The following is a 14,056-nucleotide window of genomic DNA, read 5'->3' on the forward strand; positions in this document are numbered from 1 at the left end:
CACTGAGAGCATTTGCACCAAGACAAATTCCTTGTGTGTCCAATAACACTTGGCCAATAAAGAATTCTATTCTATTCTATTCTATTCTATTCTATTCTATTCTATTCTATTCTATTCTATTACTGGATCTGAGTGATCTGGAAACATTTTCCTGTCTTCATATTCTTTGCAAAAAAGAATGAAAGGTTCAAGTTGTAATGAGATTTATGGGTTATTAAGATGTGAAAATGCGTAATTATATCAAGTCTTTCTCAGCTATATCTAACCAAGTCCAATAAGGATGTAATCTCATTAGACTCAAATTTACTTTGTGCTATATTTCTAATATTTGTAAAACATTGTTGCCTGGTGATTAAGGGAATGGCATAAAGACATTAAAAATCTGCAAGTAGGCAGTTCACCACTATATGAACAGCATGAGTACTGGAGAAAAAAATGTATCCAAGAAATTATATGATCCTGTCTCTGCAGGAAATACAAGGTAGAGTGCTCAACATCAATTCCACATCCATTACAATTATACAAAACTGACATGGAATCATATATGTCCGATATTGTGAAATAGATATTTGATAACCCCAAATGTAAGAGACACAAAAATATATAAATGGAAAGGCCTTAATGGAACAACATCTTGAAAAAGCAGATTAAACAACACAAGCAGGATTGCTTTATGTCATTCCTTACCATTAAAATGATAGGACTGCAAGTAAAAAAGAAAGGAGAGAAAAACAATTCACAGCAGATGGCAAGCCTTCTTAAGCAAATTAATGGATCATACATCTTTGAAAAATAAAGCACTGTATTATTTGACATGCTTTGTAATTACATTGGACATTTTGCTTTCACTAAACTTTAAAGGACAAATTAACAATATGTTTTTTCCGGCTATGTTCTCAATGCATTTTTAAGCTTGTAATTAAAATGGTAAATTATATTAGTGCAGAAAGTTAGAAGATTTAATATAATTCAAATATTATGATCATTTGACCTGAATTGTTATTAGACTTAAAATATTTTCCTCCTAAATATTTGATATATAATACAAATAAATATGCATACATTTCCAAAGAGTGATATGGGTATAAAGGATATGGAATGGTATAATCTAGATTTCAATTGTGACCTTCAAGTAATACAGTAATTATAACTAACTGAAGGTACACGTAAGACAAACATAGCTTGTAGTTTCAAATGACAATCAAGCATAGCATATAGCAGTGGTGGCTAACCTTTTTGGGCTCCTGTGCCCAAAATTGTGTTCATGTGTCAGCACTCAGAGGCCAATGCACGTTCCCCCCCATGGCCCCTGTGCATGCGCGTGCAATTCCCCCCTCCCCACCACCCCCTTACCTGCACTGCACCTCCCAGCTGATCTTCAGCCCGTTTGAGGTCTTTTGTGGCCTCCCATAGGCTTGAGGAAAGCTTCTGCAGCCTTTGCGGGCCAAAAAATGGGCCCGTTTCGTCACTTCCAGTATTTCCAGAAATACAGGAAGTGATAAAATGGGCCTATTTTTCAGCCTGCAAAGGCTTTCTTCAAGCCTCTGGGAGGCCGAAAAAGGCCTCAAACAGGCCGAAAATCATCTGTGAGGCCATGCATGCACACTGAGGTAAGTTTGCCTATGGCTTGCATGCCGGCACTAATGACTCGACATGTTCGCCATCACAGGCATATAGTACTAAAAACACTAACACTGACTATATAAACTTAGTGTGATAATCCATCAAGCACAGTTCCAAAGTCACAGAGATTGGGTGTATTTATTTGTATGCATTTGTTTGTTTAAAAGTTCATATAACCATCCATTTAATCTTGATGAAAGTAAGTATCTTGGCTGGGATGAAATTGGGAGGCTGATAGAACGAGATGGCAAATTCATATTGAAATTTCCTAAATAGGACAAGCTTTGCACAGTCTCATTTTTTTAATTTCCTGATCTTTCTATGAGTAATCACTCTGTCCACATTCACAGAACCTCCCAGACATGGTTGATATAAGCTAGGCATTTAATGGTGAGAAGCCAAACCTTGTAGACTGTTGTAAAAGCAGGCCATTGGGCTGAGCCATTGAAGCTTAATCTTGATTAGCGGATTCTGCAAATCATGGAAATTCTGTTTGGTTAACTCTAGTCTAGTGAAAAGAAGGACTAGGGGTCACAAGATAGAAATGTTCCAATATCTAAGGGGCTGCCGTAAAGAAGAGGGGGTCAACCTATTCTTCAAAGCATCAAAAGGCAGGATAAGAAACAATGGATGGAAACTAATCAATGAAAGAAGCAACCTAGAACTCAGGAGAAATTTCCTGACAGTGAGAACAAGAAATAAGTAGAACAGAAGTTGTAGGCGCTCCATCACTGGACATTTTAAAGAAGAGACTGGACAATCATTTGTCTGAAATGGTAAAGGGTCTCCTGCTTGAACAGGGAGTTGGACTAGAGGACCATTTTCCTATCCTTTCCAATCCTGTTATTCTGTGAAACACAACCATAATAACAGGTTCACAGCATTGATTTATTAACATTGTCTGTTGCACAACTTTCCAGATGCCTGGAAGTTTTCAAAAAATAAAACAATATAAACAAAATATCTATGTAAAAAAATAACAATCCCAAACCACATAGTAAAAAAAAGGTATAAGCACTAATAATCAATTAAATGAGTAATACATAAGGGTGCAAGCAAGCAATCCCAAAGATCTACTAATAGAACTCACATCAGATGGCTTCTAGAATACTGTGGTGATAAGGGCCAATCTAGTCAGCAGCTCTTACACCATAATATGAACAATATTTTCCAGACTCAGCTTCCTTACCTTCACTAAAAAACATCCAGCAGAATGTACTACTATAATAATGCACATCATACTGTCATCTCAAAATATTCCATGATAGACATCACTTGCTCACTCTCATAGTTGGGTCACCCAACAGAATAAGCTAAAACTAAGAAAATTAGTTTAAATTAGTAAGCCAAAACTAAAACAAATACTAGTGTGATTTTTTTCTTGAGAGGGAAGCAACACTTTTAAGGTCTGAAGAACCATAGTCAGAGGTTAAATTATATTATTTTTGTTATTTCCATTTATATTCCATGTTTCTGCCTAATACGGCTTCATAGTTGCTAACAATAATTTTAAAACCATACAGTTTTGCGTTATCTGTAGGTTAGCAGAAATAATTGGCCTAGTGGTTTCTACTAGGGTTCTTTTTTGTGAATATTTTTTTCCATTACTATATTCTGAACATTATTAAACAGGAAGATTAGAGCCATCACAGCCCCAATGAACCAGTCAGAACTGCTGAAATATCCAAGAGAACAAACAGAATTAAATTCCCCAGTGCATACCCTCCACCCTTAGGGCCACAACATTCTCAGTCCCATATCACAGCTGAAAACCTGAGTAGAAAGTGATATTATCTTGGGGGAAATGATTTTAGAATTGTCTTCAGAAAAAAATAGTATTATTATTATTGAAGATGATGACACTATTCCTCCTCAGAGGAAGTATCTATATATTCATCCTAAAATTCACTTCTCCATTGTTTTATCTAAGAAAAAGGGAGTGATTTTCCTTCCTCTTTTCCTTATTCAAAAGTGATCTGAAGACATTTATGACATCTTAAATCATTTTAAGATGAGTTGCCTAAGTCTTACAGTTAGCCTCATCCCATTCTCATTAACATAGCAACATATTCCTAAATCCTGAGTATATTGTTCCAATAACTTTCTGACATTCAAATAACCCAGACAATGATTCAGTCATCAGTTTATATAGCTTAGACACTCTGCCCCTTCGCTCTATAGATTTAGGACTTGAAGGATTTATCTCTTCCAATTACTCTTTCATATCAGCTATTGATATATGCTATTTCCCACGACTAATGTTTCAAAAACAAGGTAATAAACTGTAGAAATAGATATCCCAAAATAATTTTATTTTCTCATTTTATTTGCCACCAAAGGATATAGTATTTTCCATACCAAAGTTAACTCAGATTTGGGTGGTTTTGCTTTCAAATTTCAACAAGTGTACTGAAATAAAATTAATCACCATACAAAATAATAAGACTGATGGCCTATGAAATCTACTGTGTTTTTTTTAAAATTTTATTGGTTTTTAAAATGAACATAGACAAACAAAACATAAAAACATCAAGCCATCTTCCATATATATACATACAGTGTGCCAATTGTTTTACAAATAGTTTTGTGCTTCCATTTCATAGTCTTCAATTACAATTACATTGTATATATTCTCCTATTTTCAATCAAGTATTAAATACATTAATATCATTGTTAATCATTTGACTATACTTTTATTCATTCGTGTTTTATGAAATAATCATATTTAATTAAATTGTTTCATGACAGTTCATATTATCATCTCAAATCTATCCTACAATCATTTTGTAGATATAATAAGAATACCTCTTTATTTATTATTTTCTAAGAAACTACATATTTCATTACCATGTGTTATTGTCTAACCATTGATAGAATAAATCCCAAATTTTATAAAATTGTTAATCATCTTGTTCTCTGATTTCAAATGTCAATCTACTCATTTCAGCACATTCCAATATTTTCTTAATGATTTCCTCCTGTGATGGTGTTTTCTCATTTTTCCAATTTTTAGCAAATACAATCCTAGCCGCTGTTAATACATTTAAAATCAGGTATTTCAATTCTTTACTATATATTTGAGGTAAAATTCCCAATAAAAATATCTCTGGTTTCAAATCTATATGCTTTTTTGTCATTTTTTCCAACCACGTGTGGATTTTAGTCCAATATTTTTTAGCATCCACACAAGTCCACCACATATGGTAATATGAGCCAGGTATCTGATGACATTTTCAACATTTTTCAGATTTGTTCTTGAACATTCTTGCTATTCTTGTTGGGGGAAAAGCCACCTGTAAAACATCTTATACAAATTTCCTTTATATGCTGTTGACATTGTCATTTTATAATTTTGAGACCACAATTTTTGCCATTTCTCTAGATCAATCCCATATCCAAAATTCTTCCCCCAAGCAATCATTGTTTCTTTAACTTGTTCTTCTTCTTGTTTAAGTTCTAATAAATATCCATACAATTTTTTAATCACCTTTTCATCAGTACCTGTCAAAATCTTATCTAAATCAGTCGATTTATCATAGAAACCTTCTGTTTTAGAGTCTTTGTCATACCTTGAATGTATTTGCGCATATGAAAACCAATTCATCTTTATACCTTGTTCCTCTAGTTTTTGCATAGATTTGAGTTCACCCTTTTCATTCAATATTTCACCATATCTAACTGTTTGCTCCTTTTTATACATTATAGGATAAGAAAATGCTTCGATAATCGATAGCCAGACTGGAATTTTCAAATAACATTGTCTTTTAGTCTTCTCCCAGTTTAACCACAGAGACTCCCGTATATAATGTCTTCTAAAATACCCATGTGGTTTAGTGCCTTTATACCATGAAATCTATTGTTAAGTAGACATCTAGTTTAAATACCAGTGGTATTTACCCATTCCAGGGAAACAGTCAAATAACAGAAAATATCAGTATAAATAGTATGACTCATTTGATACTTGTTCTGTCCTCTTGAATATGTTTAAAAAGAATTAGATACAGCTTACAGCAAAAGAAGTATATGCTTCTTAATGATATTAGTGTAAGCTTCTCAAGGGCATCAATGAAAAAAAATGTCTCAATCCCTAGAAGAATGCATCTTCACCTATCAGGACAATGGGATGTGTGAATCATCTAGATCAGTCATTATTCTGATAGTTGTAATACCGAAAAGTGTGTAATTGCATATCGTGATGCATATGCTTAGTTCACTAAAGCTTTGCAAAGCATTTGAACAAGATGCTTTACAAAGTAGCTTCAAACGATTGAGGCAGTTACTTCAAAAGCTATTCCCATCTGCCTCTGGATTCAGGTGAATGCATAACTTTGTTTTGCAAAAGCGCCTGGAAAAATCTTCTAAAACAGACATGGGAGCCTTGCCAAAGAAGCAACCATGTTAACAATACAAACAGAGGTGTGTTATTCAAAATCCTCGCTCCCCATTCTGAAACATATTGCTTGAATGTGCTCCACAGCCCTAATGTAATCGTACTCATATGTTTTCTTTTGTCTGCTGGTGATCTTCCTGACATGGAAACCATGAATTCACTGTAATGATAAACATTTTTTGCATGCAGGTCTGTGTTTCCTGCATTTCTAGGTTAGGCCAGAAGAATTAATTTTGAAACCCAATGAAACCAGCTAAAGTATAGTATTTTAGATTGAAGAGTGTTTTAAAAGCCTTGAGTAGAATGCTGAGTTCAAATCCAAAATTTGAATAAAATCAGTTCAGTGCAGTTGATGTATTCAATTTTTTCTCTTTCTGGCACATTAAAATTGCAATTGGGTGACCACTTTTAGAGCCCCTCTGGGGCTGCACTTAAGACCTTAAGGGAGGACAGGGAGTCCTAGGCAGAAATTACAAATTGCACGCATGGGGTAGAAAATATTCAGTAGATAGTCCATTGCTCTGATTTAATATAAGGCAGCTTCTTATGAGCTCTCTTTTTTCTTCTTTTTTTCTTTGTCAGCCCACTTATCACATAATTGCTTTTTATTCCTGCAATTGTATTTAGTCCTTGGCCTGTGTTAAATTATATTTGTAACTTTATAAATGAAGGTGAAATCCTTATGACATATAACGTACTCCCTGAGAATTGTCTCTGTTTCATAGTTTATGGCTTTAATAAATGGCTTGATTCTACAAAAACTATTGTACAAAAAAGTTTGGGAGACTGAAAAAGGCATTATTCATAAATCTCAAAGACCTAGTTCTTGATCTACTTAGTCTTTTTCTGTAGCTCTCTTTTTTCTTTCTCATGTATCTGTAAATGGAGAACCTAGAGAATAATGTAATTGCAATGCAATTAAAATAATTTTGCCATTTCCAGATATTTTAAAAATATTTTGGAGTATACATTTTATCAGCTTGTCCTCTTATTATTTTTCAAAAAGTGAATACTTCTGGCTTTTGAAACCAATATTTGTTGGTCTTTGAAATGTTCCTGGCTAGACTTGAATGGAAGTTGCACTGCATAGGTCATTTGGTGCAACACTTCTGTTAATGCTTCTTTTTATTTGTTTGGCAGTCCTAGGGTCATTTCTTTTCAAGTGGAACATATTCCATCCTTTTCTTCTTATTTCATTTATCCTAAATCTTTTCAATGCTCCTCTGATCCCTACAAAACTCAAGTTCAAAATTAAGGGATTATGTACAATATGTATACACAAATACGATTTCCTGGCAGCTATCTTATCAATATCCTATCTCCCTTGTTTCACCTCACTTACATGCTGCTTTGTTATTTTATATGGCCCCTGAAATCACTCCAAGAGGACTGGCTTTGAATGAGTCTCTGTTGATTTTTGTAGATGAAAATTCAAGTGTAATATGAAAAGCATTTAGAGTAGAGGCAGACTGATAGTGTCATGTATTATTTTACCTTACTGTTCTTGAATTTTTAAAAGCAAAAGTGAACACTCAATAGAATTTAAATGTTAAATTACAATAAATGTTCAGCTGTAAAATGATGTATGTTACAGATTAACAATATTTAACAATATGAACAATGCATCTTGCTATGTCAGACAGTAATATTAGTATTACTTACAAGAATCCAATACCTAACATTCATAAACAGTCCCTTTGCTAAAAATATCAATGAACCAGCACCAACCTACAATCAATTTAAAGGAGAATTCCAAAAATTATTGTGGTAATGGTTAACATTTAAAATTAGCTATCTCAGAAATACCAGGTGAACCATATAAAATGTTAATGTGAGGAACCAATCTTTCTCTTCTTATTTTTTCAGTTATTCATATGAGATGAGGAGAAAAGATAGGGGTAGAGAAGTTTTTGAACTGGGAACATTTTTGATTCTTATTGAAGACACACAGATTATATTTTCAAGCGTATGAGGTACATGTGTGTGTTGTGAATGTGTTATCTGTTTTCTTGTGTTGTAGACATAGTTAGGTAATATAGGTAGATATGCCGAGAGAGAGTAAAATTCAGTGGTACACGACAAATTACTCCTAAAACTAAAATCTTACGGTACCTCTGGACACCTGCATAACTGGATAGAAGCATTCGTCAAACAGGCAACAAATGGTCAAAATTGGGAGCATCCTATCAAATTCTGTACCTGTCAACAGTGGTGTCTCCCAAGGCAGTGTTCTAGGACCAACACTTTTCATACTCTACATAAATGACCTCTGATCATATCAAGAGCAACTGTGTTCTCTTCGCTGATGATGTAAAGCTATTCAACACCACAGACAATATTGCTACCTTTCAAAAAGATCTTGACTATGTAGCAGAATGGTCAAACAAATGGCAACTTCAAATCTCAACAAATAAATGCTCTGTCTTACATATTGGCAAAAACAAAATCAGAAAATAAAATACAGGCTGAATAGTCAAGACCTTGTTGATGATCCAAACTCTGTCAAGGATCTTGGAGTACTCATCTCAAATGACCTAAGTGCTAGAGCCCACTGTAACTACATAGCCAAAAAGGCGTTAAGAATTGTTAACCTAATCTTACATAGCTTTTTCTCTGGTAATATTATACTAATAACTAGAGCATACAAAAACATTTGCTAGACCAATACTCAAATACAGCTCATCAGTCTGGAACCCACATGATGTATCTGATATTAACACAGTTGAGAAAGTCCAGAAATATTTCACAAGAAGAGTTCTCCACTCCTCTACTCATTGTAGAATACCTTATGCCACCAGACTTGAAATTCTAGACCTAGAAAACCTAGAACTACGCCGCCTTCGGTCCAATCTAAGTATAGTATATAAAAGCATACATTGCAATGTCCTACCTGTCAATGAATACTTCAGCTTCAACCATAACAACACAAGAGCAAACAATAGATACAAACTCAAGGTTAATTGCACCAAACTTGATTGCAGGATATACAACTTCAGCAACAGAGTGGTCAATGTCTGGAATACTCTACCTGACTCTGTGGTTTCTTCCCCAAACCCCCAAAACTTTAACCTTAGACTGTCTACTATTGACCTCACCCCTTTCCTAAGAGGTCTGTAGGGGGACGTGCATAAGCACACCAACGTGCCTACCATCCCTGTCCTATTGTTTCTTTTATATATATTTTTTATTTTTCTTATTTGTGTCCATGTATTCATAACTATGTTTTTACTATGTTATTATCTTGTAAGCAATTGACAAATAAAAATAAATTAATTAATAAAATAAAATAATATTTAAACTCGCATATGCAGAGCAGTGTGGTGCTATCTTCCCTCTATTGCTTCCCTCTAATGTCAGATGATATATGAACTTTTTAGAAAGCAATAGAGACTGTACAACCACATTTAATAGGTTTCCCTTAAACTGTCTCCCTACTTCCCATACATAAGCACACTTGTGCACAAACATGTGGACATCTTAGGGTGCAAGTCTGGATCCATGATATGTATTGCGCTCTATGTGTCCCAGTCTGCTTTGAAATTTGTTTAGAAAACTGTTCTTTTGCTTTGGGTTTATTCCATCTCTGTTACTTCTGGACTAAAAAAAGTACTGCCAGAATTTCAACCTGTACTTTTTGCTCCAGTTCTTTGACAGAACATTTATGACCAACTGGATATGTTGAATTGCAGATCCTTACTCTGTCCATTGGCCATTCTGGAAGGGACCCACCCTATAGTTGGACACCATCATCATCAGTAGGTCAATCATGTTTCAGCAACTGCAAAACCATGCAATGGAATCAATAGTCATGTTCAGTTAAATTTGATCCACCAAATATTTTTCTCTTCATACTCCCAATTCTTGAGCTGTTCATAAAGTCAGAGCACCTAAATTCTTTGCAATAGAAAAGAGAATTTGGGTTGTCAGGTGTTGGTTTTTCTCTTATTATAGTGGCCAACAAAATGTCAACAAAATTGTCAACATTAGCGCCGTAGAACATTCTAGGCAAGGACCCATTGATTCCAATGGCAGATCATTTTTCTACTACCCTTATCTTTTCAGTGGTCAGAGTCACAGAAAACATAGCCCCGTTCTTTCTAATTCTAACTTTGGTCAGCAAAAAATAATCTTGTATAAGGATAACTCTTCCCTGAATCAAGCCCTATGGATGCTGTTCAGCAATGACAGTTCTAACTTAAATTCAGGTTGATACTAATTAAATTAAATTTAAAGTAAGTTTTCATTAGTGAGAAAACTCAAAAGATGAAGACATTTTTGGCAGGTATGATAACATTTATTACTGTCATAAGCAAAATTGATCAAAAATATTGATATATTTCTCAAAAATGTTTCTTTTTTAAATAATTATTTTCCTTATGTCCTATCAATCTTTTTATAAACCACATAAACCAAGAGTTAACCACATCAATCCATTTATTGCAAGGATTTGGAGGCGAACATTGTACATGTATTATAAAATGTAATAGTCATATCATTCCTAAGCAGCTGTTATCTTGTGCTTGATTTCTTTTTCAAAATAAATACTGCACAGCTTTGTATACCCTGTATCATTGGTACACTTTTAAAAAGACTTCTATGACATCCTTTAATGACATAGTGTAAATGATTATCAAACCTAATTCACAATAATGGTTTATTTCATGAATATTAATCTAACCTTATTTAATTTTCTATAGCTGACCTCTGAATTTAATGTATTCAGTCTACAATATTAGTCATTACTACTGTGACACTGTTATTTCTTGTTCTAATTGTCTAATATTTAAAATACTCAACTATATATTAGTTTTATAAAGGCACTGATAGAGGTTTTTATCCTTTCTGAAAGTGTCTCACAGCAACCAATTATTTTTGAATAAATTGCTATAGTTAAACCAAGAAATAAAGGGACACTTAAAATAGCTTTGAAATAATAGAATACTTCCATGGATCATAGATTCCTAATTTCTTTTCTCTTCTGTGTTTTAGCTTACTACATTATATTTAATAATTATTTGTACTCTTGGGTTCTTGGAATAACAGAAGAAGAAAACTTAACTAAATAAACACTGATTGACTCTGGAATATCATTTTCTGGGCTTTTCATAAATTCACTCACTAATTTTGTACATACAGACATAATATCATAGAATCAACAAAAGAAACAGATAAAAAATATCAGCTCTGCTCCTGCTTCCTTGACAAAAATAATGCTACTCAAAATTATATTTCTCAATTAGATATTCCAAACAATCTCTTTCATCTCAAATACGTTTCAGCCCTTATTATTTATAATATCAGTAATAATCATAGTGCGTATCGCATTTACATCCAATTTTCTTCCAGGAGCTCAAGGCAATGGAAATAATACTTTTTTCTTGCAACGCTATCATCATAACAGACCTGCAAGGTATATTAGGCTGAAAAACAATAAATGGTTATGCTGAGTGGGGAATTAAACCTGACCATTACCCTATCCGTCAACCAACACTAGCTACTTTAGATGGCTTGGTCATAATGGTTATTTTGTTTGTAATCCTTTAGGTCAGAAATGTCCAACCATGGCAACTTTAAGACTTGTGGACCGCATGGGAGTTGAAGTCCATAGGTCTTAAAGTTGCCATGATTGGAATATCTGCTTTAGGTGATGGGGCTGGGTCTTTTTCTTTGCACTGTCCTTATAATTGAACATATTCCATTTGTTAAGGGTAATTTCTCCTGCTCCATCTTTACTATCTTAAAACTAAACCTACATGTTTTTTTATTTCATCCCTTTAACCTACTGGCCCTTATTGATAGAATTTTAGCTAGCTTTCAGTTTTATATTATGATGCTTATAATCACTCTCATACTGTTTTATACTATTGATGAAACAGGAGTAAAAATAAGAGTGTGATTTTGCTCTCTCAATCCTGAGAGAAATTTGTATAAAATGGAAGTGGTAATAAAGCAATTGAACTGTATTTGTTAATTTCATTGTCAAAATGACTGTCTGACCAGTGACATCTTGGGACAAATCTCATCCTTTTGCTTGTATTTTGACATCTTACCTAAGCAAGTAAATCACAATAGTTGCATTATGTCATCACAAGCCATATTTCATCAATAGCTCATTTGGAATGTCCATGTTTCCCAAAACCTTCTAACTTTCTTTGCCTCTAACCATGTCACTATCTTAGAAGTTGTTTTCCTCACTGCCATTCACATACTGATTGAAAGGGATGGTTTCAAACTCAATTTTCACTGTATAATCTGTATAAATAAAATAAAATATAAAATAGTTTACAAAATAAAGTTTGATGATATACTAAATAAGGCAAGGTCTATCTCCTATCACATTTCACACCAATGAGAAAAGAAAATGGATCTTGTCTCCTTTTGGACAAAAAAGCCAAATAGCTAAAAGTACTATAAAGGTAGTTCTCAACTTACAACAATTTGTTTAGTAACCATTCAAAGTTACAATGGCACTAAGAACTATGACTTGTGACCATTTTTCACAGCTGTGACCTTTCCAGCATCCCTGTGATCATGTGATCAAAATTCAGATGCTTGGCAACTGGTTCATATTTATGGCTATTGCTGTGTCCCAAAGTCATGTGATCACCTTTTGTGACCTTCTGGTAAGCAATGGGTAATCCAAATTCATGTGTGTCTCTGTGTCTCTGTGTCTGTATCTGTGTCTGTGTGTCTCTGTGTTGTATGTTTTTGTGTTATTATGTAAATATCTCTACACATTCATACACACACACTGTTGTGTTTATTGTTGTAGAGCGGCGGAGATATGAGGCAGACTCAGAGCGAACAGTTAGAAGCTTTATTCAATGAATAAAGGGTTGCCGCGGCTGCCGAGGCTAACAAGGCAGATCAGCTGGCGGCAACAGCTGATGCCATTTGACAGCTCCTTTTATAGCTGGCTGTCAAACGGCATCAGCCAATGGGAGCGATCGGCGCTCCCGCCAGAACTGTGGACCTGAGTGGGGACTGCCGTCAGTTCTGGGAATACCACATTTATTACAGTTTATTATGTATGTTTTAAATACATATGTACATATTGAATCATAGACAGAGGGTTATGTTCAGTAATCCATTTGAGAAAACCATCTATACAAGGAAATTAATAGGTTTTAAATGTTTTAAAATGCAAAATTTTCCCCTGCATTTTTCCTGCATTTCTGTACAAAGTGCAAGTAATAATGTGAAACTACAAGAAATGCAGATCATTTGTGAAATACCATATATGCCCAATGCTTCTTTTTCAAGAAAACTTCTCTGGTTCTTTCAGTTTTTGGAGTAATGCCAGTTTCCATACAGTAAAATAAATCCTGCTGGGCCTCTATCCTATCGGTGAGTGGACAGATTATTTTCTTCACAGAAAAGTCATTTGCACACTATTGAAATTTAAGGTAGGAAGAATTCTGGAAGCTATTAGGCCCAGATGAAAAGTGTAAACCAATAAAGTAATTTCTTCCTCACGTTTAACATGAAGCAACAAGAAGAAAAGGCAAAGGGAGGGTAGAGAGGCTTTGGGGGTAAAAGGAAGGGGATGAAGCCCAAATGGAAGACTTTATGCTCTTAAAATGGGGACTCAAAAAGTTCTTTGAAAAATTAATTAGATTAGTTTATGCCCCATGGGAAAGATCAAAGGTTGTGCCAAAAATAGAATAGGTCAAAGAAGTCAAAGTTGTTCTTCATTTAAATGATTAAAGATGGTTTAAAAATAAAAGTCTCTGGCACAGTTTAAAATTCATGGAACTTAGGCTGAAATGAAAAGAAAAGGAAAAACTGTGGCCCTTTTTGCCAGCAAAGACATTTGTTGAAAATACAGAAATATTTTTACATTTTTTTTAAAAAAAAATCCTTTTCTTAGGTGCAGGAACCATGTGAATATGTGACACAGAAGACAAATTTAGGATGCCGACAGTGGAAAAGTTGGAACAGTCGGATGCTCTGTTCCTGAAAAGGTATCATTGCCCCCTTAAGCAGTTCAGAGGAAAAGAAACAGGAAAACAAGGTCAGGTGTTTAAAAAAAGATCTAAAACA

General features: G+C 34.2%; 1 long non-coding RNA gene across 3 annotated transcripts in view; it reads right to left on the bottom strand.

The window, feature by feature from the left end:
* The window catches only part of LOC148125159 (uncharacterized), a 258,785-nt gene that overhangs the window by 158,128 nt on the left and 86,601 nt on the right, over positions 1-14,056 (bottom strand). The window lies entirely within an intron of this gene.

The sequence above is a fragment of the Pseudonaja textilis genome, chromosome 8 (assembly GCF_049901715.1).
Source record: "Pseudonaja textilis isolate UNSWEBS1 chromosome 8, rPseTex1.2, whole genome shotgun sequence".
NCBI lineage: Eukaryota > Metazoa > Chordata > Lepidosauria > Squamata > Elapidae > Pseudonaja > Pseudonaja textilis.